At 36.9% G+C, this 7080-nt stretch overlaps 1 non-coding gene across 1 annotated transcript; it reads left to right on the forward strand.

Annotated features, from left to right (window-relative positions):
* The first annotated feature begins 697 nt into the window (after nucleotides 1-697).
* Nucleotides 698-805, forward strand: LOC148564521 (small nucleolar RNA R71). The gene has a single exon (XR_015884852.1). It is a non-coding gene; the product is annotated as a small nucleolar RNA R71 (small nucleolar RNA).
* Nucleotides 806-7080: the final 6275 nt, after the last annotated feature.

Below are 7080 nucleotides of genomic sequence, written 5' to 3' on the forward strand. Positions count from 1 at the left end.
TACTAGGAGGGATTTCAGTGATCCTTTTACTCAGCTGGCCCACTTGTGCTTCCAGATTTCTAATGGAAGACCTTGTTTCATTCATGAAACTTACAGTGGCCTTAGATAGATCAGAGACTAGATTTGCTAAATTAGAAGCATTTTGTTCAAAGTTCTCTGTCTGTTGCTGAGTTGATGATGGAAAAGGCTTGCTATTGCTAAACCTGTTTCTTCCACCATTATTAAAGCCTTGTTGAGGCTTTTGATCCTTCCATGAGAAATTTGGATGATTTCTCCATGTTGAGTTATAGGTGTTTCCATAAGGTTCACCTAAGTAATTTACCTCTGCTATTGCAGGGTTCTCAGGATCATAAGCTTCTTCTTCAGAAGAAGCCTCTTGAGTACTGTTGGAAGCAGCTTGCATTCCATGCAGACTCTGAGAGATCATATTGACTTGCTGAGTCAATATTTTATTCTGAGCCAATATGGCATTCAGAGTATCAACCTCAAGAACTCCCTTCTTCATAGGCGTCCCATTGCTCACAGGATTCCTTTCAGAAGTGTACATGAACTGGTTATTAGCAACCATGTCAATGAGTTCTTGAGCTTCTGCAGGTGTTTTCTTTAGGTGAATGGATCCACCTGCAGAGGTATCCAATGACATCTTTGATAACTCAGATAAACCATCATAGAATATATCCAGGATGGTCCATTCTGAAAGCATGTCAGAAGGACACTTTTTGGTCAACTGTTTGTATCTTTCCCAAGCTTCATAGAGGGATTCACCTTCTTTCTGTCTGAAGGTTTGAACATCCGCTCTAAGCTTGCTCAGCTTTTGAGGAGGAAAGTACTTGGCTAAGAAAGCCGTGACCAGCTTATCCCAAGAGTTCAGGCTATCTTTGGGTTGAGAATCCAACCATAATCTAGCTCTGTCTCTTACAGCAAAAGGGAAAAGCATGAGCCTGTAGACTTCAGGATCTACTCCATTAGTCTTAACAGTATCACATATCTGCAAGAATTCAGTTAAGAACTGAAAAGGATCTTCAGATGGAAGTCCATGAAACTTGCAGTTCTGCTGCATCAGAGAAACTAATTGAGGTTTCAGCTCAAAGTTGTTTGCTCCAATGGCAGGAATGGAGATGCTTCTTCCATGTAAATTGGAATTAGGTGCAGTAAAGTCACCAAGCATCTTCCTTACATTATTATTATTTTCGGCTGCCATCTCCTCTTCCTGTTCGAAAATTTCTAAAAGGTTATCTCTGGATTGTTGTATTTTAGCTTCTCTTAATTTTCTCTTCAGAGTCCTTTCAGGTTCTGGATCTGCTTCCACAAGAATGTTCTTATCCTTGCTCCTGCTCATATGACAAAGAAGAAGGCACAGAAAAATAATAATAAAAATAGAGATCCCTTTGTGAGTGGAAGAAAAGAGGGGGAGACAAAGAATGTGATGTAAAGGAAGAAACACAACTGTACGGATGGAAGAGATGTGAGATGAGATGTTAGGATATGAATGAATAAATAGAATGAGATGGGGGAGGGATAATTTTCGAAAATTATTTTGAAAAAGAGTTAGTGATTTTTGAAAAATGGTTTTTGAAAAAATGTTAGTAATTTTCGAAAATTTTTGAAATAAAAAATAAAAGATAAAAATAATTAGTTAATTAAAAAGAAATATTTGAAAAAGAGGGAAAATATTTTCGAAAATGAGAGAGAGAGAGTTAGTTAGGTAGTTTTGAAAAAGTTAAGAAACAAACAAAAAGTTAGTTAGTTAGTTGAAACAAATTTTGAAAAGATAGGAAGTTAGGAGGTTAGGAAAGATATTTTGAAAAGATATTTTTGAAAAAGATAAGATGAGAAGATATTTTTGAAAAGATATGATAGAAATTAGTTTTTGAAAAAGATTTGATTTTTAAAATCTCAATTAATGACTTGATTCATAAGAAATCACAAGATATGATTCTAGAACTCAAAGTTTGAATCTTTCTTAACAAGCAAGTAACAAACTTCAAATTTTTGAATCAAAACATTAATTGATTATGTTATTTTCGAAAATTTGATGTAAAAATAAGAAAAAGATTTTTGAAAAAGATTTTTAAAATTTTCGAAAATAACTAAAAAAAAATGAAAAAGATTTGATTTTTGAAAAAGATTTTGAAAAAGATAAGATTTTCAAATTGAAAATTTGAATTGACTCATGAGAAACAACTTGATTTTAAAAACTTTTGAAAAAGTCAATTCAATTTTCGAATTTGATGAGAGAAAAAGGGAAAGATATTTTTTTTTATTTTTGAATTTTTATGATGCAAGAGAAAAACACTAAAAAGATGCAATGCATGAAATTTTTGAATCAAAACAATAAATGCATGTATGAATGATATGAATGTCAAGATGAACACCAAGAACACTTTGAATGTCAAGATGAACATCAAGAACATATTTTGAAAAATTTTTAATGCAAAGAAAACATGCAAGACACCAAACTTAGAATTCTTTAATGCTTACGCACTAAGAATTCAAGAATGCATATGACAAACATGAAAAGACACAAAACAAAAAATCATCAAGATCAAACAAGAAGACTTACCAAGAACAACTTGAAGATCATGAAGAACACTATGAATGCATGATATTTTCGAAAAAATGCAAGATGCATATGCAAGTGACACCAAACTTATGATATGACTCAAGACTCAAACAAGAAACAGAAAATATTTTTGATTTTTATGATTTTCTAATTTTTTTGGATTTTTTTCGAAAATTTATTGAAAAGGGAAAATAAGGATTCCAAAATTTTTAATATGAATTCCAGGAATCTTGCATTCTTAGTCTAAAGCTTCAGTCCAGGAATTAGACATGGCTCACTAGCCAGCCAAGCTTTCAAAGAAAGCTCCAGTCCAAAACACTAGACATGGCCAATGGCCAGCCAAGCTTCAGCAGATACCTCTCATGCATACAACAGCAAATTTTATTGGCAATAACTAACTTGCTCTTGTGATGATGATTAGGAAGCCTCAGTCCAAAAGAATTTAGACATGGCTTTGCAGCCAGCCAGGCTTCACATGCTTCATGAAACACTAGAATTCATTCTTAAAAATCTTGAATAAAATTTTTGAAAACATTTTTATAATTTTTTTTTTCGAGAACAGATGAGAGATTTTTGAAAATATTTTTGAAAGATTTTTTTTTTTTTGAAAACAAAACGAAAAGAAAATTACCTAATCTGAGCAACAAGATGAGCCGTCAGTTGTCCAAACTCAAACAATCCCCGGCAACGGCGCCAAAAACTTGGTGCACGAAATTGTGATCTCCAGGCTCGAACAAATCCTGGTAATGGCTCCAAAGCTTGGTGCTCTGATCTTAATTCATAATTGTCACAACTTCGATACAACTAACCAGCAAGTGCACTGGGTCGTCCAAGTAATACCTTACGTGAGTAAGGGTCGAATCCCACGGAGATTGTCGGTATGAAGCAAGCTATGGTCACCTTGTAAATCTCAGTCAGGCAGATATAAAGTGATAATGGTGTTTTCGAATATGATATAATAAAATAGAGATAGAGATACTTATGTAAATCATTGGTAGGAATTTCAGATAAGCGAATGGAGATGCTTTTCGTTCCTCTGAACCTCTGCTTTCCTGCTATCTTCATCCAATCTGTCTTACTCCTTTCCATGGCTGGCTTTATGCAAGGGCATCACCGTTGTCAGTGGCTACATCCCCTCCTCTCAGTGAATAATATGCTCACGCACCCTGTCACGGCACGGCTATTCATCTGTCGGTTCCCGATCATGCTGGAATGATTCACCCTCATTTTGCGTCTGTCACTAACGCCCAGCACTCGCGAGTTTGAAGCTCGTCACAGTCATTCAATCATTGAATCCTACTCAGAATACCACAGACAAGGTTTAGACCTTCCGGATTCTCTTGAATGCCGCCATCATTCTAGCTTATTTCATGTAGAACAGAAGTGTTTGTCAGGCACGCATTCATAAGGGAGAAGGATGATGAGCGTCACACATAATCATCACCTTCATCACGTTCTTGGGTGCGAATGGATATCTTAGAAGAGAAATAAGAAGAATTGAATAGAAAATAGTAGTACTTTGCATTAATCTTTGAGGAACAGCAGAGCTCCACACCTTAATCTATGGAGTGTAGAAACTCTACCGTATGAAAATACATAAGTGAAGGTCCAGGCATGGCCGAGATGGCCAGCCCCCTAAACGAGATCAATAGTCTCCTAAGATGAACAATGGAATAAAACTGAGACTAAAGATGGTCAAAAAGACGTCTAATACAATAGTAAGAGGTCCTATTTATAATAAACTAGTCACTAGGGTTTACATGAGTGAGTAATTGATGCATAAATCCACTTCCGGGGCCCACTTGGTGTGTGTTTGGGCTGAGCTTAAGTGTTCCACGTGCAGAGGCCATTTGTGGAGTTGAACGCCAGTTTCTGTGCCAGTTTGGGCGTTCAACTCTGGTTTTGGATCCTTTTCTGGCGCTGGACGCCAGATTTGGGCAGAAGGCTGGCGTTGAACGCCAGTTTACGTCGTCAATTCTTGGCCAAAGTATGGACTATTATATATTGCTGGAAAGCCCTGGATGTCTACTTTTCAACGCAATTGGAAGCGCGCCATTTCGAGTTCTGTAGCTCCAGAAAATCCACTTTGAGGGCAGGGAGGTCAGAATCCAACAGCATCAGCAGTCCTTCTTCAACCTCTGAATCTGATTTTTGCTCAAGTCCCTCAATTTCAGCCAGAAAATACCTGAAATCACAGAAAAACACACAAACTCATAGTAAAGTCCAGAAATGTGAATTTAACATAAAAACTAATGAAAACATCCCTAAAAGTGACTAGATCCTACTAAAAATATACTAAAAACAATGTCAAAAAGCGTATAAATTATCCGCTCATCAGACCTCTACACCATATTTTCGTTTACCATATTGTATTTCCTATCAGTATGAGTTTCTAAACCTCCTAGGTTAAGGGGAGGAGCCTTGTTGAGTTCTATGAATTAATAAAAGTATTATTATTTCTCTTTAAACCGTGTTTGATTTAATTCTAAGATGTATATTCATTTTTCAACATGATGAATGGGATGATCCATGACAATCAGCTCCGTTTATCATACTAAGACAGCGTGCCTGACAACCACCCGTGTCTACTTGGCTTTGTGTGAATACGTGACTGGAAAGCATCGAACCGCCAGCTTGATTATACATCTCTCAGACGGGTAATCCACAACCTTGTTGGGGACTTCTCGAGACACCAGTTCAGCCGAGGTATTGAGAGATTAAGATCTCTGTGGTAGAGGCTAGAACCTAAAGGCGCAGCATTCTCTGATCCGAGAGATCCGACCTTGTCTGTGGCATTTTGAGTAGGATCATTAAGGAGAATGGACTGCAGGAGCTTCACCCTCAATCAGACTGGATGCGCACTAACCTTGGTGTTCAGATCTGGAGGAGCATTGACGACCTCTCAAGAAAGGCATTGATGACATACAGCCTGCCATTGAAGAAATCATTCACAATTGAAGAAGACAGTAAGACCAAAGTTAATTCAGAAGGACAAAACAACTCCAAGCCTTAACCATCTTCCTATCCCTGATTATAATTTAATTTACAAAGTATTCTATACACTATTTCTTTTATGCTTTTAACCAAATTCAAACCAACAACTTCTTGATTCGCCTGACTAAGACCTGCAAGATACCCATAGATTGCTTCAAACCACAATCCTCGTGGAATCGACCCTGACTCGCTTAGGTATTACTTGGACGACCCAGTGCACTTGCTGGTTTAGCTGTACGAAGCGTGGGGATTCGTGCACCAATAGTCAATAAGAAGTATTGATCTGGAAAAGATAAGCATCTTCGAGGCCTTAACGTCTTCTGTATATTATCTCTTTACCAATCTTTAATTGCTTTTCTTTACTTTCTTGTCTTATGCGAATTCAACAACAACAATTCTCTTTACTTTTCACCTGACTAAGTCCAGCAAGATAAATATTGCTTGCTCAATCCAACAATCCTCGTGGGATTGACCCTCACTCACTTGAGGTATTACTTGGACGACTTGGTGCACTTGCCGGTGAAGTTGTGCGAGTTCTAATTTCGCGCACCAAGCACCGCAACCTTGACAAGCAGGATTAACCAACCGTTCTTGCCAGGCGTATAGCGTCTCAACAGTCTCAGTATAAAACAATATATATCCATATTTCCTTCATTGATCACTTTCAGTATTCAATATTTCCTCATTTATCTTCGAGTCCCAGACTCATCACAACATTGTCAATTCTTATTTCCACAGCTCATCATACTCATCATCAATTTAGTACTCTTCCAACCCACACAACTATTCCATTCTCAATATTTCAGAAACCTAAGGCTCCATTTTCTAACTCATGATAGAAAATTACCAATTTAAACCAACTAACTCATCTCTATTAGTCTTAGGGCCTAATTACAAGGTAGAAATTTCAAATAGCAATTTAAAGAAGTTTAGAAAGCTAGAGAACTCTTGAAAACGAAGAAAAAATTATTTTTTAGCAAAATAGAGTCTGTGCGTATGCATAGCCAAAATTAATATGCAACACAGAGCCCGCATACGCGAGACCCCCAGGTAGTGGAGAATGCCCGTGTCGTGTGTATAGGTTCGCGTACGCATGCTGCATCAGACTTAGAAAAATTAAATGCTGCAGAATTTTAGATTTTTGCACCGAACTTCCAACGTTCATAACTTCCTCTACAAAACTCCATTTTCCTCAAATTTTATATCATTTTAAAGTTCTTAATCCAAGTTATGATCCGCCAAAATTTATTAAAAATAAGGTTTTACACTGAAACATCAAATTTCTCCAGTTTTCAAATTCCAGAACCAAACCAAACCAAAACCTACTCAGTTCATCACAAAACACTACCACATACTAGACTTTACCATTCCATTGCACTTCAATCAACTCAACCTCCTTTTCACTCAATCTTTCCACCGTAATTCAACAAAAATCAACAATTCATAAATCAAGATTCCAACCTTAACAATTTTAAATAATTTAACTCTTCATAAGCATCATTCACCACCATTCAATATCAACA

Source organism: Arachis ipaensis, chromosome B5 (assembly GCF_059453495.1).
Source record: "Arachis ipaensis isolate K30076 ecotype BB chromosome B5, ASM5945349v1, whole genome shotgun sequence".
Taxonomy (NCBI): domain Eukaryota; kingdom Viridiplantae; phylum Streptophyta; class Magnoliopsida; order Fabales; family Fabaceae; genus Arachis; species Arachis ipaensis.